The sequence below is a fragment of the Diceros bicornis genome, chromosome 7 (genome assembly GCF_020826845.1).
Source record: "Diceros bicornis minor isolate mBicDic1 chromosome 7, mDicBic1.mat.cur, whole genome shotgun sequence".
In the NCBI taxonomy this organism is placed as follows: Eukaryota; Metazoa; Chordata; class Mammalia; order Perissodactyla; family Rhinocerotidae; genus Diceros; species Diceros bicornis.
In genome coordinates this window covers 49088053-49112119 of record NC_080746.1, presented here as the reverse complement: position 1 = coordinate 49112119, position 24067 = coordinate 49088053, and the positions used below count along the sequence as shown (strand labels likewise).

General features: G+C 40.2%; 1 protein-coding gene and 1 long non-coding RNA gene across 3 annotated transcripts in view; one reads left to right on the top strand and one right to left on the bottom strand.

Moving 5' to 3' along the window:
* RAB30 (RAB30, member RAS oncogene family) overlaps positions 1-17987 on the bottom strand; it is an 83677-nt gene extending 65690 nt beyond the window's left edge. The window contains exon 1 of the mRNA XM_058545504.1: positions 17826-17987. The gene's annotated coding sequence lies outside the window, so the exon portion shown is untranslated. The remainder of the gene's footprint in view (positions 1-17825) is intronic.
* Positions 17988-18219: 232 nt separating this feature from the next.
* Positions 18220-20065, top strand: LOC131408587 (uncharacterized). 2 transcript variants are annotated; one of them, XR_009220788.1, is made up of 3 exons: positions 18220-18313; positions 18759-19005; positions 19231-20065. It is a non-coding gene; the product is annotated as an uncharacterized LOC131408587 (long non-coding RNA). The 2 variants fall into 2 exon arrangements; XR_009220789.1 differs by having other exon boundaries at positions 18729-19005.
* Positions 20066-24067: the final 4002 nt, after the last annotated feature.

Below are 24067 nucleotides of genomic sequence, written 5' to 3'. Positions count from 1 at the left end.
AACAACAGTTTGAAGCTGAGATTGCCATCAGTCCTTTATTTACTGCTAAGAACACAGGCTAAGACAGGTCAAGTGCTCATAGCCCCAGGATTTGTGACTTGAGCCAAAACTTGAGCTCCAATCTCCTGACCCCACATCCTCTGTCCATTTCACTGTAGCCCAAACTACGGAATGCCAGGGCAGAGAAATGGCTCAGCTGGAGGAGACGTTTCCCCACCATAATTCATCAACCCATTTGGAGGTTAGTCTTCTATGTTTCATGTGGGAACTTTCTGGGTGGTTAAAGGGCCTGGAATAAATGCCTGGCCTGCCTCCAAAACCAGCTGGGAAAACACTCCCTGACAAGACACCATAGCTTATACCCACAGGGAGGCCTTGAGAGTGGAGGAAGGAGCCTGAAGCAGTGGGTTAGAAGTGCTGAGACCTCCATGTGATCCTGTCAGAACACCATAGTTGGAGGCCTCGGCGAGCCAGGCAACAAGCTCTCTCAGGACCCCAAAGATAGAACCTGGGACAAATGAGCTCAAGTTACCCTTTCTTGGGGAAGGAGAGGGGATCAAATACATAAACTTAGCTGGCCTGAAACAGCATTCACTCAGAGGATTTTTATGAGCCACTTCTAAGAGATAAATTGCCAAGATAAAACACTTATACACTACCTGGGAAAAGCAAAAATGGAGAAAAAAATTACTGTTTTAGTAAAAGCCATTTATCCCTGGGAGCTGGTGATCCACCACCTCGGAAGACATGGGAAACTGGAAGAGCTGTCGTTCGGCACGTTGGAAAACATGAAGAGCTGGCCTCTCCTAAATATGGCTACTTCCCAGGCTCTGAGGACGAGAGGGAGGCCCTGTATCTTTGCGCAGTTCCTCCAGAAGTAGAAAATCCAGGATCCTGAAGAAGCACGGGGTAGTGAAAAGGGCAAAGGTCTTAATTTTAACAAAACTGGGGTTGAACCACTGCTCAGTCTCTTGTTAGCTGTGACCTTCAGCTAGTCACAACCTCTTTGAGCCTCAGTTACTATATCTGTAAAGGATTAAGAATACCTACCTTATAGGATTGTGGGGAAGATAAAAGAAAATTATGAATATAAAGGGCACAGCATAGTGCCTGATACATAGCAGCTGCTCAATAAACGTTAGCTCTTAACTTTTCCCCTTCAACCCACATTTTAATTCCTTAGTATTGTCATTCTAATACTTAGGCATTCTAATTCTTAGTACTTCATTGGTCCTTAGTAGTCTTGAGAGAATCATGTATATTATTCAGTATCTTGGCCATTTCACTTGCCTCTTTGAAATATAACCATCTGTGACTTTAGCTGTGAACATCTCAAATAACTCCAGGCCCTTGGGCCTCTTAATAGTCTACTCCATGCTTCCTAAATTCCCTTTAAAAAAAAAATTTAACTCCCAGGTCTCTCTTCAACCTTATAATCCTTCTCCAATCTGAAAGAGAATCCAAACCTTATAGATATTTGGCACATAGCTGCACTTAACAACTGTCAAATTCAACTAAACTTTCCACAAGGCTTAAAATAAAAAGAAGTTCTGAGTTCACCAAAGCTTTACTGAATTTAAAAAAATACGTAGCATGCTTATGTCCATAAGGACAATAGGAAGCATGAGGTTCTTGTGGTCTTCTTCATTATCTTCCTGGTCTTTAGGATCATTTCCTCTTGACAGTTTCTTATCCAAGACAGGGTCAGATGCCTCTCCTCTATGCCCCAGTCTTCTGTGTACACCACTACCAGCACTATGACCATACTGTACAATAATCATCTATTTTATGTCTCCTTCACTAGCCAATAATCTCCTTTCAGGCAAGAACAGTGTTCTGCCAAACCTCAATTACCAGTACCCACCAGCACGGTACCTGGTATACAAGAGATACTAAATTAGTGTTGGACAGATGATGGATGGATAGATGGATGGATGAATGAATAGGGTTTTTAGATCTGGGAGAAACATTGGAAATAATCTGGTCTAATACAAGGTCTTCATTTCACAGATAAAGAAGCTGAGCCTCAGAGCTGTAAGATAACTCAGCCAAGATAGACACAAAAGCAGCAAGAAGGTGACAAGTGATGGCAGTCACATGCCATTTTGACTGGGATTTCAAAGGCAGACATCACTTCACACTCACCCCAAGGGGAGGCAGTGTAGCTTGGTGGACACAGCATGGGCTCCACAGGCGAAGTCTTGCTCCTGCTACCTATCAGTCATGTGATTTGGGGCAAGTTACATCATCTCTCTGAGTTACAATTGCTGCATATGTTAACTGGGATTATTAATAACTTCAGAGTTGTTGGGGGTATTAAACCTGCCAACATACCTAAAGTGCCTAGCATAGCATCGGCACTATGTGCTAACTAAATGTTTATTGAATGAATCATGAATGAGTCCCTGTCCAGCATACCACGACTTCATGAACCTGGTTTAGTCTTTGCATTTAAGTCTCTGCCCACAGGGAAGGTGGCTGGGACACCCATAATTATAGAACCATGTACTTGGAGATTTGTTCCTTGCTAGGACTGGATCTTAAAGCAGCACCAAGTAGCCTCTATAACTTTGCTCACTGTTCCCTTCACCTGGGTTGCCCTTCCCACTTTCCACATCACCACACAAATCTTACCCATCTTCCATTGCCCAGCCAGATCTACCCTGTCTAGGAAGCCATCTCTAATTCTCATGACTTCATCAGTCCTTCCTGTCTCACTAATTAATTGCTACCATGTAGGAGAGGGATGTATCTGTTTGGGTTTTTTTAATTGTGGTAAAATACACATAACATAAAATTTACCACTTTAACTATTTTTAACTGTACAATTTAGTAGCGTTAAGTATATTCACAGTGTTGTGCAACCAATCTTTTTCATTTTGTGAAACTGAAACTATACCCATTAAACAACTTCCCAATTGCCCCCTCCCCCCAATAGCAACCGCCATGCTACTTTCTGTTTGTTTGAGTTTGACTACTCTAGGTACCTCATACAATATTTGTCCATTTGTGTCTTGTTTATTTCACTTAGCAAAATGTCCTTAAGGTTCATCCATGTTGTAACAGACATCAGAATTTCCTTCCTTTTCAAGGCTGAATAATATTCCACTGTATGCACATACCACATTTTGCTCATCTATTCATCTGTCAATGGACATTTGGATTGCTTCCACCTCTTTGCTATTGCGAATAATGCTACTACGAACGTGGATATACAGGGGGGTATCTGTTTTACCTCCTCTACTTGACTGCAAACTTCTTAATGCTCAAGACTGGGTCTCAATAATCTCTATAGTTCTCAAGGTGCCTGACACATGATAGGCACTCAGTAAATACCTATCAAGTAAATAAGACAGGACTCTGCTTCAAAGATGAAGTAAAAAGGTAATCACCTTCCACACAACATTGCAAAATGGTGGTATCGCACAGCAAAAAAGCACAGGCTTTGCAGCAAGACAGTCTTGATTTCTGGGTTCTGGATCTGCCTCTTACTAGTCAAATGATCTTAGGCAAGTTACTTAAGCTCTCAGAGCTTCAGTTTCCTCATGTGGTTTTTGCCACAATTAAATAATATAACATGTAAAGAAGTTATCACAGGCTTAGCATTTTATAAACTCAAAAAATGTTTTCCAATATTGTTATTATAAAGTTACATAATAAAAGTTACTAATCGCACGTACAAACATGCCACTTAGCGTCCGGGCCATGATAACTTTAAAAGCAGAAAGCGTGCAGAATTCTGAGACCAAACAATTTACAGCAAGTAATAGTCAAAACAGAAAGTCCCACAGCAGTAACAAGGAATCAGGATTGGTACCACCAAATGTGGAATCTTGAGCTATACTGTTGTAGCTCCACGAGTTGGAAATTTTGTCACTTCAATGGGTGAGAGACCTAAATATTATACTAAGGATCATCTCACTCAGCAAAGCAGCCTGTCCAAGATCTCATAAGTGTTTTTTAACAAGGATTACTTGAGGTTTTTTGGTGCCTGGGCTAAATCTATTTCGAATTCATGTTTTGAAGCTTTTAGCACAAGGATGAAAGAAATAAATTGCTCTTTATTACTATTTCAGACAGAAGCATTTATTTCAATCTGTCTCAAAGGAAACTGAGCTGCCCACCCCACTCCCAGTTCCTCTAGGACACAAATTCCTTTTGAGGTTGCTATCTGAATTTTCCAGACCAGAAACATTCCTTCCAAAGTTAGCTCTTAGAAAGTAGAGTTCTTGAGTCTTAGGAGGAAAAGCTTATTCAAGTTTCTTTTTGTCTGCCAAAACAATATTTGCCATGACTAATTAAAATGGCTCTCCGAGACCAAATCAGAAACTTGGTTGTGTGAGTAGGAGAGAAGGAAGGAAGAAAAAGAGAAGGTAAGAGAAAGTTGCCCAAACACTAAAACTGGCCCAAATATGGCCCCAAGTGACCATAGCCCCTAACTTTCCCAGGACAATCATGATTTCACGTAAATTTAACACTATACTGAGATGATTTGTTAAATAGATTTGATATATACATATATATATACATTTTTTTTTTGGTAAGACTTTGCAATTAAAGGAACTTATAAATAAGAGAGAAAATTCTTTGTCAGACCATGAATTTCAATTTTGGGTTCAGAACAATACTGTCACCATATGCCACGTGTCAATGTAATTTGGTTCCCAAATAACGGCTAAGAGTTACCAGCTGCCTTGTCCATCCAGGATGCTCACACGTACTTCGAGGCCTGCCAGGTGATGGGCACCATGCTGAGACTTGACAAACAGGGCCTTGTTTAATCCTCACAACCATCCTATGCTCTAAGTACTGGCATCTGCACTCCCTCCTATTTACCTCTTTATTTTGAATTAATTTCAGACTTACCAAAAAAGAAAATTACTAAGAATTCATATATACCCTTCACCCAGATTACCCAAATGTTAATATTTTACCACATTTGCTTTATCATTTTCTCTCTCTGTATGTAGATATTACTCCACCATTAAATACTTAGTATTTCCTTAAGAATAAGGACATTCTCTTATATTTTCACAGTATGATTATCAAAATCAGGAAATTAATATTGCTACTATATTATATTCTAATCTCAACCCTTATTCAAATTTCATCAATTGATCAAATAATGTCCTTTATGGCAAAAGAAAAAAATTTTCTCTGGTCTAAGATCCAATCCAGAATCATGTGCTGCATTTACTTTCTATGCGTCTTTAGTCTCCTTTAATCTAGAACTATTTCTCAGTGTTTGTCTTTCATGACCTTGACATGTTTGAAAAATATAGGCTACTTATTTTGTAGAAAGTTTCTCAATTTGGGTTTATTTGATATTTCTTCATGATTAAATTCAGGTTATGCATTTTTGACAGGAATGCCACAAAAGTGATGTGTCCTTCTCAGATGTTGATTTGTCTCATCACTGGTATTAACTTTGATCACTTAGTAAAAGTAGCATCGAGCCAGTCCCAGTCGCCTAGTGGTTAAGTTCCGCACACTCGCTTTGGTGGCCCGGGTTCGGTTTCCATGCACAGACCTACACCACTTGTTGGCAGCCATGCTGTGGTGGCAACCCACATATAAAATAGAGAAAGACTGGCAACAGATGTTAGCTCAGGGCAAATCTTCCTCAAGCAAAAAGAGGAAGATTGGCAACAGGTGTTAGCTCAGGGTGAATCTTCCTCAGCAAAAAAAAAAAAATGTAGTGTCTGCCATGTTTACCCACCATAAAGTTACTCTTTCCCCCTTTGTAATTAATAAGTATCTTCTGAGGAGATACTTTAGATGAAGCTCCTCTATTATAGATGAGGACCCTGAGGCTCAGACAAGTTGTCACTTACCTAAGATCACATAGTTTAAAGACACCAAAACACAAATTCAAACTCTAGTTTGTAGGCTCCCGTACTTGGGATTCTTCTAAAGCATCCTACTGCCTCCTACACCAGTGACCAACAGCTAAAGTAGCCTTGTCCAATGCCCTCACCGCACTCATTGGGGAAACTAACGTGAGGACATCATGCCCACAGAATCCTGGTACTTCCTCTGGTCTTTTTTTTTTTTTTTTTTTTTTTTTTTTATTTTTCCCCCAAAGCCCCAGTAGATAGTTGTACGTCATAGCTGCACATCCTTCTAGTTGCTGTACATGGGACGCGGCCTCAGCATGGCCAGAGAAGCGGTGCATTGGTGCGCGCCCGGGATCCGAACCTGGGTCGCCAGCAGCGGAGCGCGCACACTTAACCACTAAGCCACGGGGCCGGCCCCTTCCTCTGGTCTTAAAAACAAATATGGGGGCCGGCCCAGTGGCACAAGCAGTTAAGTGTGCACGCTCTGCTGCGGCAGCCCAGGGTTCGCGAGTTCGGATCCTGGGCGCGCACCAATGCACTGCTTGTTGAGCAGTGCTGTGGCAGCGTCCCATATAAAGTAGAGGAAGATGGGCACGGATGTTAGCCCAGGGCCAGTCTTCCTCAGCAAAAAAGAGGAGGAGGATTGGCATCAGATGTTAGCTCAGGGCTGATCTTCCTCACAAAAAATAAATAAATAAATAAATAAATAAATAAATAAATAAATAAATAAAAACACAAAAAATGAATATGGTCTTAGCCACTCTGATTTAGAGCTGCTTCTAAGTACAAGCAATCGTTAGGCCAGCACTTTATACCCAGGCCTCCCGCTCTCTGGGCAATGAACCCCGGAGAATGCTGAAGGAGTAAACATCAGCTAGTATTAAAAAGCAGAAGATAGAAATGTATACGCATCAGGACCTCAGGTTGAAGGGAGAAGGACAACCTGAAGTCATACCTACCCTAAAGCCATCTCACCACACACTGACCCTTCAGCTGTCCATCTGAAACTTTTCTTTTTGAGTTGCCATTTCTTTCTAAATTTTTTAAAATTTTATTTTATTTTTGGTGTAGACATTACATTGCTAATACATTCATGTGGTTCAAAACTTAATGTGATATACCCAGTAGAGTGGTTATAATAAAAAAGACACATAATAACAAGTGTTGGCAAGGATGTGGAGAAATCGGAACCCTCATACGTTGCTGGAGAGATTGTAAAACGGTGCAGCTGCTTTGGAAAATAATTTGGCATTTCCTCAAAAGTTCAAATATAGAGTTACCAGTTGACCCAGCAATCGTACTCTTAGGTATAGATGCAAATTAAATTTTTTAAAAATCCACTTGAAAACCATACACAAATATTTATAGCAGCATTATTCATAATGGTCAAAAAGTGGAAACAACCCAAATGTCCACCAACTGATGAATGATTAAATAAAATGTGGTATATCCATATAATGGAATATTATTTGGTAATAAAATGAAATGTAGCACTGATCCATGTTACAACATGGATGAACCTTGAAATGACTATGCCAATGAAAGAAACCAGTCACAAAAGATCACATATTGCCTGATGCCATTTATATGAAATGTCCAGAACAGACAAATCTACAAAGACAGAAAGTAGATTAACGGTTGCCTGGGTCTAGGAGGCCAGGGTGAGCGAGATGGCAAATGACTGCTAATGAGCACAGGGTTTCTTTTTGGTATGACGAAAATGTTCTAAATTGATTTTGTGATGGTTGCATAACTCTGTGAACATACCAAAAACCACTGAACTGTACAGTTTAAATAGGTGAATTGTGTGATGTTTCAATTATATCTCAATAAAGCTATTTAAAAAGCCAGTGTTGGGCCGGCCCCATGGCTTGGCGGTTGAGTACGCGCGCTCTGCTGCTGGTAGCCGGGGTTCTATCCCAGGCGTGCACAGACGCACTGCTTCCCCAGCCATGCTGAGGCTGTGTCCCACATACAGCAACTGGAAGGATGTGCAGCTATGACATACAACTATCTGCTGGGGCTTTGGGGGAAAAAAAATAAATAAAAAAAATTAAAAAAAAAAAAGCCAGTGTTATATAAAATAGTATATCTTAAGAAATCTCACTATACACACACTCACACACACAAACACACACACAAATACACACACAGACTTCTATCGCCCTATACCAGTAACCACTTTGTTATTTTATATCCTTCCAGGGTGTCTTTGTGCAAATTCAAATATATTTTCTTACCCCACTTCTTTCACAAAATATACACTCTTCCATACCTTCCTTCTTTCACTTAATAGATCCTTGGAGATCTTTCCATATCAGTACTTGGAGAATATCCTAATTCTTGTTTGCAGTTTATAGTTTTCCCTTGTGTAAACATATCCATTTATTTAACTGGTTACCCACTGATGAACACTTAGGGTTGTTTCCAATCATTTGCTATTGGCAACAGTGATGCAATGTTTTTGCTTTCTTATTAACTTGGTTTCATCAGGTGACATTCTGCTCCCAGACTGCCAGGAGGCAGCGTGAGTAGCAGGAACCGCTTTAGAGTTAGTCAGAACTCAGTCTGCATCTGGCCTCTGCTAACTAGCTATGTGACTCTGGGAAAGTTACTTATATTCTTTGAGCCTTGATATCCTCACTTGTAAAATGGGCAAAATCCCACCTACTTTATCAGGTTGCTTTTAGGGTTAAATAAGATAAGCTAGGCTCCCACTGGCCAAATTTGGGGCAATTTGTGTATCAAAAAGCCTAAGTTTGGGGGAAAAAAAAAAAGGCAGAAGGTTGATAATGGATTATAACATATTAGGAGAAAAAAGAATCCAGGAGTCCAAGTGATACTAAAAAAAAAAAACAGAAAAAAAAGAGGAGGGAAGCTGAAAGCCAATCCATAAGAAAAATGCCAGGTAATAAATATAGAAGGAGAGAGACCATTAGAAAATCAGTCTTTTATAGATACCAATTGACCTAGGCGAGGATTATCAAGATGTTAAACCACTGGATGAAAGTTGTTGAGGAACAGGATATCCAAACAATCTCAAAGTGTCACCCCACAGATAATTTTACTAATTACAAAGAGAAAAGGGTACCTTTACAATGCAGAGATCTGGCAAGACACCTCATCCAAATAATCAAACCTCACATGACCAGTGATGTCACAAACTGACATTACGTGTCACCTAATGTGATGCATGGGGAATTCTTACCACAAATGTTTAACCTGAGTCTAATAATGAGAAAACAATCAGACAAAAACAATTTATGGTCTACAAGGCAACAGACTTAGAATCTTCAAAATTTCAACAGTCATAAAAAACAAAAAAGGCAGAGGTAATGTGCTACATTAAAAGAAACTAAAGAGACACAACTACTTTGTATAAGTAATCCTTGATTAGATCTTGGGTCCATAAAAAAAGGTTATGAACAACATTGGAACAACTGGGGAAATTCAAAAAACATTATTGTTTCAATGTAACGATATTGTGGTTACATGGGAGAATGTCCTTGTTCTTAAGAGATACATGCTCAGCCCTGAGAGATAAAGTGGGCTGATGTCTACAACTCACTTTCAAGTGGTTTAGGGAAAAAAAAAGTGTGTATCTGTGTGTCTGTGCACAGAAAAAGAAAGTAAATGAATCTAGATGAAGGATGTATGGGGTGTTCACTGTCACATTTTTGCAATTTTTCTATAGGTTTGAAATTTTTCAAAATAAATTGGGAAAAAATCAAATAAAACATGTAAACCACCTGGCACCTGTTAGATGTTATGACAGTTCACATCATGGCTTCAGCAAACTCAATAGATCTACAGAAAGCTCCTCCCCCAGTGCCTGTAGGTAAAATGAATGATATCAAAGTAAATGCCACCAGCCAGTCCTGGCTTCATGAAGCTTATACTTTTGATCAGAGGGCAAGGTAAAAACAGGAAGCCAATGGAGAAGCAGTATGGTTTTGGTTCCAGAAAATCTACCTAGGGCCTACATCTGCAAATTTTTTAAGCTAGGTAACTTTAAAAAACAAAACAATTTACTTAACCTCACTAAGAACTGTTTCCTCATTTATATGGAAAAATGGAGCTAAAATATATCGCCTAGAATTAATAGAATAGAACAGCATATATAATACACTTTTGTAAAGCATCATTTACTGAAAACTCTCATTAAAAGATATTAGCCTTCTAGAATAAAAGTGGGGAAGAAGAAAAGCTCCTGGATGGTTCCACTTTTGTTTCCCCATCAGAACACCCAGCACAGGATCTTGCATTTATGCTCACAAATATTGGTTGAAGAAGTAACAATAAGACATTATGAGACAGAATGCCTAAAAAAACACTTTCAGGCTACAAATGCCATTGGAATTAAAGGAAAGATTAATATCAGCTGGCGCAGTCAGAGACAGCAGCACCTTAACAACAGCACATATTTATGTGCACACAAATTTTGATAAAAATTTTGATTAAAAAAAATCATCTCATTTAAGACTCACACTAATCCCCATTTTATAGATGAAGAAACTAAGGCTGGAGAAGATAAATTACTCACATAGCACACAGTTCAAATTTGTGTTTGCTCCACACAGCCACAAAAGAATGGAAATGATTGGCTAAAGGAATGGAAATAATTCACAGCTCACGATCCTTACAACTCCTCCCCAGGGCCTCTGTTGGGCGGAGTGAGTCACTGATGGCCACTCCTAAATACATACTTTTTCTACAGAAAAATGCCAAAAATCTGCCCTGGGATTGCTTCTACTGATATTCAGAAAAATGAACAATCAGGGCTTTTAACCACCTGTTCCACATATTATAAAGTAGAGCTTAAATTCCCCTTTCTAGTGTGGTTGTGAGACTGAGACGGAGAGGAAGTGAGCAGAAGAGGTTATTTTCATCTCAAGGTTGATGGCATCCACATTTTAGTGAAGTTAACCATAACTCCGAAGTAAAATTTTTCTGCAGAATTTTCTGGGGAAAGCTCTTGGTTCCTTTATTGTTTCACTTCACTTTTCAAACATCATGCTGTGTTGCAGGCAGGGATAATGTATTTTATTTCTCACTTCCAGAGGTTTCCACACTATTTACATATCAACCTTTATTATAGCCATCACAAAAACCAGCAGGAACTCCTTGATTCCATTTTTGCCCACTTTCTGTACATCCATCACAACTTCCTTCCCTTAGTAAGAGAGTTGAGCCCAAACGGCTAATGGACTTGGCAAAGGTATGCAGAAATGGCACAAAGACTGTTGATAAGAACTTAAATCAGGGGACAACTAAAGGGAAACTGTTCATGCCCTTTGTTTTGTTTTGTTTTTATTGCGGTAACATTGGTTTATATGTTCATGCCCTTTGACCCAGCATTTCTACCCCTAGAAATCTATCCTACAGAAATATTCCCACAAGTTCATCACAAAAGCATGTGTTCTCAAATGCTCGCTGCAGCAGTGTCCAACAACCACTAAAATGGGAAGGTTAGAGTAATATGCAAACACATGGGGCAAATGCCCAAAATACATTAAGTAAAAGAGAGCAAGCAGAATAATATATAACAATATCATTAGTATATGTCTGGGAAAAAATGACAGAAGAATACACATCAAAATCTAAACAGCTGATTATCTTTGTGAGGTGGAATTAAGGGGAACTCTCCCTACGTAGTTCATTGTGTGTTTCTGTAAAGAATTTTGATTAATCTTATGTTATTCTAGAATCAAAAACCAAATTTAAGATATATATTTATGTGCCCTTTCCCGTCCTTTCCTCTTTACTTTGGAAACAACTAGTGCTCCACCTACATTACTACCTCTAGTAATATCAAAGATCGAGTGCCAGCTGCAGAAGTTTGCACTCTTGTAGAATGACAGGATCATGTTTTAGAAACGACATAAAACATTACTTACAATATCCCCAACAAGTGGCATTCCAGCCCATAGGCTAATCAAATACTTGCAGTGACCAAGAAAATCACTGCCTTTTGAAGCAGCCCTTGATGTCTTCTAGCTTTGCAGTGACATTCCTAAAGACATTCAGGAATGGCAACTGTTCTAGACACCAACATCCACAACATGTCAGGCTAAGCAGACGGAATCACTACCACATCCAAGAAAACTAACATTGTTACTGATTATCTAATATGCAGCTCCCATTCAAATTTCCCCAATTGTCCCCAAAATGTCTTTAATAACTTTTGCTTAAGTCCAGGATCCAACCAAGGGTTACATTTTACATTTGCTTTTCACAGCTCTTCAGTTTCCTTTAATCTGGATCAGTCCCCCATACATTTTGTTTTATTTTGTTTTGTCTTTCATGACATTGACATTTTTGAAGATCGCAGGCCAGCTGTTTTGCAATATGTCCCACGATCTGGATTTGCCCGATTAGTTCCTCATGATTAGGTTTAGGTTAAACATTTCTGGCAAGAATTCTGCATCAGGTTGTCTAGTTACATTAAGATATCTGTTTCTTCATTTTGTCACTGTGGGTACTAAGCAAGCATCAGCTAATAAATAAAATACTAAAAACAATAAATAATGTTAAAAACAGCCACCATGAGCACCAGCTATACCAGGCATAGTGCCAGACATTTTAAAATATATTATCTCATTTAAACATCACAACAGGGGCCAGTCCCATGGCGTAGCAGTTAAGTGCACGTGCTCCGCTGCTGGCGGCCCAGGTTCAGATCCCGGGTGCACACTGACGCGCTGCTCGTTATGCCATGCTGTGGCAGCGTCTCATATAAAAGTAGAGGAAGATGGGCATGGATGTTAGCCCAGGGCCAATCTTCCTCAGCAAAAAAAGAGGAGGATTGGCATGGATGTTAGCTCAGGGCTGATCTTCCTCACAATAAATAAATAAATAAATAAATAAATAAATAAATAAATAAACATCACAACAGTCTTGCAAAGAAACAGAGATTCAAAGAGGTTAAGTAATTTGCCCATGGACATACATGTAGTGATAGAAAAATGTGTGCATGCACATGTGAACTCACACACATGCACACCTACACACTTTAAAATATGATCTCAGGGGTTCATGGTCGCCCTTAGGATCCTCCGGGGACAAGCTAAGAATCCCTACCTTAGACTAAGCTAGAGGAGGCATACCTAGTTTTAGAGTTGAATTCCTATGGGGAAGAAACTGAAAATAAATTATCTGTGGTCCATATAAAATTCTTCCATACTTGGAAATGTTCTTATTTGGAGATGGGCTACATTTCCACTATAGCCAAGAAAATAGGGCAATGGTTCCACACACTATTATAACATTCTGGTGTTTGTTTGTCTTGCTTTTTACTATTCTGTAACAAAATGAGAAAAATAAAGACAATAGAGAATTTTTTCTGAAGCTAAATATATTTTTTAATTTTAAAATTATGCTCTTCCTACAACTTTTGATATTAAATGTCTTTTATTTTATGAAATAAAAGTGAAGGGAGATATTTTTAAAAATATAACTTTACTATAGAAAAATAACCATTGTCAACAGCTCATCCAATTTTATCTTATTTTTTGTAATTTTACTTATCTATAAAATTCAAAAGTTTCAGACCCATTGATTTAGGGAACTCTATACAAATAAAATTATTTTTGAGAAACTAATTTGAATAAAGGAAGTTCAGCCCAAAAAGAAACCAGATCTGAAATACTTCTGAATTTCCCTAAAAGTCATCCACAAGACATCTCAAAGGCTGCAGGTCTCAGGAATACATTTTAATGCATTTGTTAAAGCATTTTACATTTGATATTTGCATTACTAATTGCCCTCTTCCAATGTGTTGATCTTTCCTGCTTTTGAATGGTCCCTTAGTGACTTAGGTTAGTTCACTCAATCAACAAACATTCACAGAGTCCCTAATTTGTGCAAGGCACTCTATTAGGTGCCTGAGAACACAGTCTGGAGAGTTCTTTCTTGCCTTCATATCTCAGGTCAAAGGTCACCTGCCACTTTGTGGACACCGCCCTTCCCCCCAGTAAGGAAGAATGAAAGCCTCCCATGGGGCTGTGGTCTCCTAGCATGGCCTACATACCTCTCCGTATGTGATTATTTGTTTATGTTTGTCTCCCTCACTTGAGCAAATTCTTCCAAAAGCAAACACTATCTTAGTCAACGCTGTATTTCTAGCACAGTACACATATAGCTGGGGATCAGTACAAATTAGTGGAATGAATATATTTTACAGATAAGGAAACTAGAGCTCAGAAAAAGAAAATGACATGTCCAACATTATACAGCTAATAAATAAGTATTACTCGGTCTTAGAAAGCCTCATCAGAGCTTTCTTCTATTCCACCATGCTGCATCACACACGGACAGGATGAGTAAGAGAAAGATCTTAGAGTTCTTCCTGGAACCCCCAACTCAACATGTCCAAAAGTTCCTCCTTCTCAAAAAAAACAGACAGAAATCTGGTCCCCATCTCTTTCCCGTAAATGGCAAACCCAGTGGCTCAGGAAAAACTCAAGTCGTCTTGACTTCCTCTTCTCCCTATCCCCACATCTCATCAATCAACAACCTTATCAATTATAATCTTCAAACTTGGTGTCTCTCCAATCTCTTCCCTTCTCTCCAAGCCTTCCGCCACCACCCTAGATCCAAGCCACCATCATCCCTTACACAGACTACAAAAATGACTTGCTACTTGGTCTTCACATGTTCACTTTGGCCAATTCTCTCCAATTTCTTCCCTACTTAACAGCCATGGTGATGTTTTTAATATCATATCATTTAATATCAGTAGAACGATATGACATGTAACTCATCTAGCTCATTAAAAGCCCTTCACTAGGTGCTATTGCTCTTAGGATAAAGACCGAATTCACCTGCAGCTCAGAAAACTGCCCACTCTCTAGCCTCTGCCCACCTCTCCAAGCCTCATTCTTCATTCTGGTCTCTCACCCCTTGTTTTGCCCCCATACTGACTGACTTCCTTTCAAATTCTCATACCACTCTTTCCATTGTACTTTGAACATATAGTTCCCTCTATCAGAAACTCTTTTTGTCCCCCTCTAAAAACTTCCTATTGCTGTCTTAAATTACTTCCACTCACTCTTCAAGTCTCTTGAAATGTCACTTCAACAGGAAACCTCCCCTGATGCCCCCAGACCAGTGAAGAGCACCAGGTAGGCACTCCTATTCCACCTTGTAGTACATCCCCCTTTGGTAGTAACATTCATCACACTTGCAATTACTTGTCCAATGATTGTCTCCACTATTAGAATATAAACTCCACGAGGGCAGGTGAAGCTTCTCTTTTCGCTGATGTATCCACAGTCTTTAGAACACAATAGCTGCTCAATTAATGTTTGTTGTCAGACTGACAGGCTGGGGCCAGATTGTAGCAGATTATGACATGAGGCCAAGTAATCCAAGGTGCAAAGACCATTATCCCTTTGCAAATATGTAAACTGAGGCAGAAAGAAATGCAGTCATTCAAGGTCACAGAGATAGTAGCGATGGGGCCAAATCTAATCTATCATTCAGCTCATTTCTCCTCCCTAAAACACTAAAAAGCGTGGGTGGGAGAGGGAGCATCTTAAAAGACGAAAATTAGGAATGAGACGATGGTGAGAGAGAGGTCCAGGATGACAGCTTTTGAATCTCCCTGTCATACTAGTTGCCTCCAGATGGACAGCAGTTAAGGCTTTCCACGCCTAGAGAAGCACAAATGTTAAACAAACATAACCAGCACCACGCCCTTATCCTTAGGAGGGGGTATAAAATAACAAACCTCTTTCATCCACAAAGAAGAAACCACAGGAGGGAAAGCTGTTGCCGCTCCAAGTGTCCTCAAAAAAACAAACGGGCAGTCTGGCCACCTGGGCTGTTCCTCAACACTCAACAGGGAAGGAAGGGGAAAAGACACCCTTCCCACCACTTACTGGAGCAGGGATAAGGAAAAAAAAATGTATTAAATGAGGCAGAAGCCATTTGAAGTCTACTTATTCTTTGAGAATTATGAGAACAATTCACATAATGCATTTGAAAACCTTGCTAACCTACTGGCGGTTCTTAATACAGGTACCCATGACAGGAAAAGTGGCACGAGCTCAATTGCAACATTTCATTGTCCACATGCTGCCAGGGCCAAATGATTTCTGTCACAGAAGCCACAATACCAGGCCAAGGGGTCAGGCTCGTTGCTGCTCATCCTGCCTAGCACTGACTGCAAGAAAAAAAAAGGCAAAGAGGATTCTGTAGAATAAATATTCACACAGTCTACATCCACCCTGGACTTTCTGGGTGAGGAGGTTATTCAGAGACTGGGAAGAGTCTTAGAGAAAGAGATGTGATATATTGGTGCTAAGAGGGAGATTTTGAAACAGAGAGAAAAATGAGAATTGCAGATGGAAACACCAGGGAAAGAAACTGAAAGAACTTCAAGCGACGTAGACGGGTGGGGAAAGGAAGGTACAGGGGAAAAGGGTAGGGTTCCCAGAAAAAGCAGACAGTAAGCAACAGAGAGACGAAAAGAGAGGCAAAGCCAGGCAGTCCATCTTTTCGCAAATCCAAAAGCGCTCATGGTATCTCAATAAATCACTCTCCTACAAAGCCCATACAATGGACTGTCCTTGCATTCAGTAACAAGCAGCGTTTAACGAAGCATCACCCAGCTGCAACTTTGGAGACCTAAAGGTCTGAATTTAGAATGAACAAAATTGGTTCAGCATCAGGAAAAAACCAGTAATGACTTTTCCCCCTGTGCCTGACTTGGCTATGAAAAGGTTTGGTACTTTAGAGTTAAGCATAAAACACTCTGCATTTCTCCTTCTTTTGACATTCCAAGAGGGGGTGTGGTTGACCCCAGGTCCATTCATTTCCAAGGCTGTAGATCTCTCAGCAAAGACTGGCCCCATCTGTTCTGGAGTCAGCCAGCTGTTTTTCTCAAAGTAACATATTTATTGCACTAATCATCCTAATAACTCTTACAAGAACAGAGCCAATATCATACAAGTCAGACTGCTTTCTGCCCTGTTAAAAGTGTCAGCTCATTTAAAAACAAAAAACAAACGAAAAAAACACTGCTATGCTCCTCGGTTTCCCTGGCCAGGATCCCTCTTCCATGGGTAGCTTTCAGTAATGGCAAATGAAGGTTAACAGCGCTTCTAACTATCCCTTTCCCTAATGTGTTAAAATGAACCCAGGTTTCCCTAATGATCGCTTCCCCAAACCGTTATTTGTGACTGGTGACTTGCCTCAGGAAATAGCAGCTCATTATGGTACCATTCTCAGTGGCAAGGAGCCTATTGCAATGTAATTTAAAACACTCACACAAGCACAAATCTGTCGACTCCACTTCCAAACAATCCTGAAATCCTGTAGTCGGGAGAGGAAAAACACTTAACAAAAATGCTGCTTCCGTAGCCTAAGAGAACCTTTCCCAGACACGTGAAATGTTTCTGACCGGCACGGAGTGCACCATTAAAGGACACTGTCACCTCAAATTAGCAGAAAAGGCGAGACAAACGACATAGACACACACATGAAATAGAGCCCCACAAAACAACCTACCCAGAAGAAGCACGCTGATCTATAAAATAGTGTGTGCTAGCCCAAGCGACACAGAAACGTTCTAAAGTAGCGCGACCACATTAAATCACTGTCTCCATTTCTCCCCACGCATCACCCCTTCCCACTCAAACCTCAGCCCTCGGGCCGTATGTGACAGGACTGCAGTCCTCCACCTCTGCCTTCTTCTGATCTTCCAAGAGCACTTCCCAACATCCTCCCCAGCCCATTCCCCTGTCCAAGCCTCAAAAAGGTTGAGGAGAGTTGCGATGAGGGAATTGGCAAGCATTGGTCCTCTGGCGGGGGAAGGTTGCTGGAGTTGTTCTTTGCAGTGACCCAAATTGCACAGAGCTTTTCGCTTAGCAGCTCTTACGAGCACCTCCCCAATCCTCCCGCCCCCATCTTCCCAAAAGAAAGCCTTGAGAACTAAGCGGGAGGAATAACTTGGTAGAACCATTTGAATAAAGCACTTCAACTCACCTGGTTTGGGATTTTTCTCCCCACCCCAGGCATAAAAAGAAATGATGTGCGAACGAGTCACGCACGCAAGGGAAGGTGTTGCGTTGTCCTAAGTCCAAGGGCTGGAGTCAGTCCCTGCCCTGGTGCTGCTGCTACTCTTAGCTCAGCTGGAGCGAGCGGCAATCGCAAGCCCAGCAGCAGTAGGGGGGTGGATAGACCGTAGCACAATGAATGCAGTGAGGTTTTTGCAATGACATCATCCCTCTGTCCGAAAGGCCCCAATAGCCATGCTCAGGAGCGCTGCATTCTGGGAATTGTAGTCTTCTTACGGCCTGGCGAGACAACGAGGCTGTCGCCGGAACTACAACGCCCAAAATGCGCCAAGGTCGGACGCGCCCCGAGCGGGCGAAGGGAACTCGGCAGCCATGTTAGGAGTGTTGGGACGATTGCGCGGAGCCGGGCTGTGGCTTTAGGGAGCGCGGGAGCCGAGTGGTGGTGCAGTGGGGACGGTGAGGTGGAGGACAAGCCGATGGGAGAGCCAGGGGCCCGAACCTAGGAACCGGGGGGTGGAGGCGGTATCTGGGGACAGATGTAGGGCGGGTCCGGGTGGAGGCGGCATCAAGAGGGCGAGTGGGCCTCGGGGTCACGGTCCTGCAGGGGTTGCACAGGCCCCTTACGCCTCTTGCTCCATTTTCTAACGGCGGTATTGAAGGAGTCAACTTACTTCTGGTTCAGAGCATCATTTAGACTCTGTAACAGTCGGGGCGGTTGGTATCTTTGTTGGGGTAGGGGGACTCCGGGCGGCCACCCTCTCGCCTTTGGTCGGAGAAGCTTCCACCCACGGAGTTGGGCCGTCCCTCCCAAATCCCAAATTTATTTTGTCTCCTTGTCATGTATTTTTAACCTTCCTGACCGTTCCCCAAGGTTTCGGACCCTCGTTGGTTTTTCTTATAGGAATGATTTGCAAAAGGGTCCAAAGAAATCAATGTTGGAAGGTAGCCAAGCTGGAAAGGGACGGTCTGTTGGCCCCGCAGTTAAGAAGACAAGGAGAGGCCTAAAAGAGCAACGCACCGGTTTAAAACGACGTCTTTATACCTGCCAGAGAAAACAGGGAGATGTTGAAAGGGGATGTTGATGATGGGCCTGTTGACGGCTGGCCATCGGTTCCGAAGTAACACGGGTTCTTGGATAAACCTAGAGTGTATGTAAAATACTGCGGACACGGGATGTTTATTAGCATGGATAACCAATTTATTTTAAAAATGTCTTTAGTGTTTAATTTGTGGTACTCCATATTTGCGACTACTTTAAGAACTTTTTTTTTTAAGTAAGTAACTGAAAGTCATTTAGGTCAGTATTTCAAATGAACTGTATTTTTTCCCCAATTATGTTACTAAAACAATGCTGTGTGTTTGTTCTTTTTCAGAGTCTGTCTACACTATGGAAAGATGGGAAATTTCTTTACCTCCTGAGGGTGTCTGAAGGGTTAAAAATGCTGATATTGTGCTGTTTTTCTCCCTCCCTTTTGCACATTATTCTGAAAACAAAATTGCTTTGGATCAGTAAGGGTGTGCACTTCACCTGTTAGGAGTTAATAAAATTATAGCTGATAAATGGATTCTCCTATCAAAGAAAGGCTAAAGAGAGTGATTACAAATGACAAAAACATGGTAGAAGCAGTCTCAGATATATGCCGATAACTGCTAAACCAGTTTTATCAAGAATGATCTTATATGTCATGTTTTAGGGAACAAGTCATTTACAAGATAAATGGCTTTGTTTCGTTTTTAAACATAGGTAATATGTATTGGTTTCATTTATCCGGGAATACAACAATGGGGAGGGCTCATGCAAATATTTCTGTTGTTTAGAAATACCTTCTTTGTGAGTATTGGTGGTAAGTATAGGAGAAGGAACAAAATGTTTACTATTTTCTTTCTGACCTTCAATATAATTATAGAACTGTTTTAAGCTTAATAGAAATAAAATAGACTGGCCAGGTTTACATTTAGGCCTGGTTTCAGACTCTTAAATTATTTTTAGGGGTTGGTGATTCAGAGATGTTCTTGTGTCTTATACAAACTTATAGTGAATATTGTTCATTTTGTAAGATATTTCTTTATATAAGCACTAACCTCCTCAGTTTGAGTTAGTATGGAAGACAGATTTGTGGGAGGTAAAAAACCAGCGGATTTCTCAAATCTTGTATGTGAGAAATGAGACCTGTGTAATGTAGTGATTGCTATAATTTATCATGTGTCATGTGTTTGGATAGTTTGAAGTTTGGTTTCCAGCCTTATACACAATGGACATCTAACCATAAAGAAATGAAGCAAATCTAGCTAATAGCTAAAAAAAAAGACTCCATTTTTTAACCCTTAACTTTTAGGGAAAAAAATCCTACACTCTTCTTGAGAAATCTCATTTACGAAATTAATATTTGAGGAGTTGGTGATGCCTGCTTCTGAAAAAATAACCTCAGTGTCCTAGAGAAAACACTGGGTTAGGAATTTGAATTTTTCCACTTTGAAAAGTGGAATCAGGAATGCCTTAGGTAGATAAAGAAACCTACATTTTCATCTCAAAAAAGAATTAGTACATTGATTTGTGTTAAAATTATAGGTAGCTCAAGTCAATTGTTACAGAGCAAAGGTTTTTTCAACAGGGTTAAGTGTCAGGACCACCTGTAGAACTCTCAAAATATTAATCTGCAGGGCTGGAACCAGCTGTTGTGTAATTTTAAAACTATAGGTGAGGGCCGGCCCCGTGGCTTAGCGGTTAAGTGCGCGCACTCCACTGCTGGTGGCCCGGGTTCGGATCCCGGGCGTGCGCCGACGCACCGCTTCTCCGGCCATGCTGAGGCCGCGTCCCACGTACAGCAACTAGAAGGATGTGCAGCTGTGACATACAACTATCTACTGGGGCTTTGGGGGGAAAAATAAATAAATAAAACCTTTAAAAAAAAAAAAAACTATAGGTGAGTGTACAGAGGTAGGGTAGAGTAGTCCTCCACATCCCCTGTTTGTGTTTTTTTGTGGTGTGTCACGGTAGTAATAACAAGTTTTGGCAAAAGATTTTACATTTATTACTAATAATATCCATAAATGAATTCTGAAAATGTTTAGACAAGGAAATCACCTGGGGATCAGTTTATACATGGTAGTTGAGGGGGAGGGATGGAAGATAGAGAAGATCCGTTTTAGCCTTAAGAAGACCACAATATCCTGACTTAATCTGGATATTTCTTAGAGTGAGGGTTTAGCCTAATGCTGAGAAAGACTCAGTGCTATGACAAAATTATGGTAAAGCTATTTAGATATTTAAAAGAAATAGAAGTATCTAGACAGAGGCAACAAGATACTAGAATTTTCTGAAAATAATTTTAATAACTGCTTGCTTTAAATCCTAAATTTTTTAAATTATTGATGTTATCTTAGTATTCTTTATTTTTTTGTGTGTGAGGAAGATCAGCCCTGAGCTAACATCTGATGCCAATCCTCCTCTTTTTTTTTTTGCTGAGGAAGACTGGCCCTGAGCTAACTTCCGTGCCCATCTTCCTCCACTTTATATGGGATACCGCCACAGCGTGGCTTGACGAGCGGTGCATCGGTGCGTGCCAGGATCCGAACCTGCAAACCCTGGGCCTCCGCAGCGGAGCGCGCGCACTTAACCGCTTGCGCCACCAGGCTGGCCCCTGTCTTAGTATTCTTGATGTTTGGGTGCATGATATATAATGGGAATCTTTTTTTTGGCTCTAAATTCTTTTACTTAATTACTAAATTTAGAGTCTTTACATTCAAAATCCTGTAACATTCTTTCATCCGATACCTGCTAAAGAATAAAAACAAGAGCCAAGAGAATAAGCATTTGAAATTTTTAAAGCAGCCCCAAGATTCAAACACTTAATGGGCCCATCTTTTTTGGAGGAAAAAGATCCTCTTAGAGAGGGTATATGAAAACTGACTGCAATAAACAAAAAATTAAAAAAATAAAGAAAGAAAGAAAACTGACTGCCTTTAGTGTTCTGGAGAACAATACCATGGCCTCTGGATTCCTGTTGCTTTAGTTTGAAATCTATCTTGAGTGGCTTGCTCAGTATCACAGAAATTACTAACATTCTAAACCTCAGTAATAATAGCCTCATAGCAGTGTTGGTGAGGATTAAACAAAATAATCTATGTAAAGCATTTAGCAGAGGACTTTAAAACATGTAAATTTGTTGTGGATTTTTTTTTTTTTTTTAAGTTTTTAAAAAGTAGTCTCAAGGGCCAGCCCTGTGGCCTAGTGGTTAAGCTTGGCGCACTCTGCTTCAGTGGCCTGGGTTCGTGGGTTTGGTTCATGGGTGCAGATCTATACCATTTGTCAGCCATGCTGTGGCAGTGACCTGGGTACAAAATAGAGGAAGATTGGCACAGATGTTAGCTCAGGGTGAATCTTCCTCAGCAAAAAAAAAAAAAAAAAAAAAGTACTCCCAGAGTAGTTAGGGCCCCAAGGAGAGGGATTACCTCAGATGCACTCTTTCAACAATTCGTTGATAAGTGAAACTTGTGTGACTAAGTTCTTATCCAACTACAGTTCCATTTCTTCCTTGGATATAGTGATGATATAGGGCAACAATTTTTTTCAACCCATACCACTTAATAAGGAATACAAAATTCCTGTTACCGAGTTATGTTACTAAGAGATTATGGTAGTGCCTGGGGTGGCTGAAGTAAAAAAAAAATTACGTAACAGTAACTGGTTTTGCTTATGCACCTGTGTAGTTTGAAAAAGCCCCACAGTTGCTTATGAAAATCAGACCCTGTCTTCACTGAGAATCACTAGTTAATTCTCTAAAAGAAAATGATATTCTGAATTACAAAAAAGGCTTCATACCTTACAAAGTTCTCAAGTAATGCTTTTATATTCCACGCTATGAGAGAACAGCTATCTGTCATGTTTGCCTTTCTGTTCATGGTTTCCAAAATAGAATCAATTTTCTTACCTGTCTCAGAAACGAAATGCCAGTAACTCAGGAGGTATAGACCTAGCAGTTACATTAAGAATTATTCTGACCTAATCACAGACTTGAGACAAACAAATTTAAGGGAGAAAAAAGAAAAGCATTTTACCAAAAGATACCTTTTCAGACCTCACCTTAGATTGAGTTAAATATTTTCTAGTGTACATTTGTAAAAGTGGACGTAGATGAGCATGCCGTTCAGCGTTCAACAGTTGAAGTTTCCCTAGGGAAGATCTTTAACTCGTTCTGGAAACTTAATATTTCATATTTTGAACATTTTGAGTTAACAATATTCAGGAACTGAAACATTTTCTAGTCTTGTTTAGTGGACCCACTGTTGTGTTTATAACAAACTCGCATAATTTTAGCAGCTGGATTTAATATGCCACTAGAGGTAAATGCAGTAAATATCCCAAGGTCAAGATTTGAAATCCAAATTCCACAGTTCATGATTAACCAGAAAAGTGAGCCCTCTATCCTATGATTTTTATTTCTCAATTTTTAATAGGTTTGGATAACTAAGGTGGCACCAGAAAACATTTCTTTGCTAGAGTAGGTACAGATCTTCCTCAACTTACAGTGGGGTTATGTCCCGATAAACCCATTGTAAATTGAAAATATCGTAAGTTGAAAATGCATTTAATACACCTAACCTATCAAACGTAGCTTAGCCTAGCCTACCTTAAACGTGCTCAGAACCCTTACATTAGCCTAGAGTTGGGCAAAATCATCTAACGCAAAGCCTATTTTATAATAAAGCATTGAATATCGCGTGTAATTTAGTGAATACTGGACTAAAAGGGAAAAATAGAGTGGTTGTATGGGTACAGAATGGTTGTATGATTTGTTTACCCTTGTGATCACATGGCTGACTGGGAGCTGCAGCTCGCTGTAGCTGCCCAGCATCACGAAAGAGTATTGTACTGCATATCGCTAGCCTGGGAAAAGATCAAAATTCAATACTTGAAGTATGGTTTCTGCTTAATGCATATCGCTTTCACACCATCATAAAGTCGAAAAACTGTAAGTCAAATCATAAGTTGGGACCATCTGTATATGAAGATGAGTTTAATTGAATATATGTTCATGAATATAGCCATTTAAGGAAACTGCAGAGATGTGCAATTATAAGCAATTATGTAAGTAGGTACATATTCATAATTCTTAATTTGATACAGAATCTTTGAGGATCCTGTAAGTTCTATCTTAAAATATTTTAGGAAATGTTCATCAGAGTCACCCTCTTCACCTAACTCCTCGT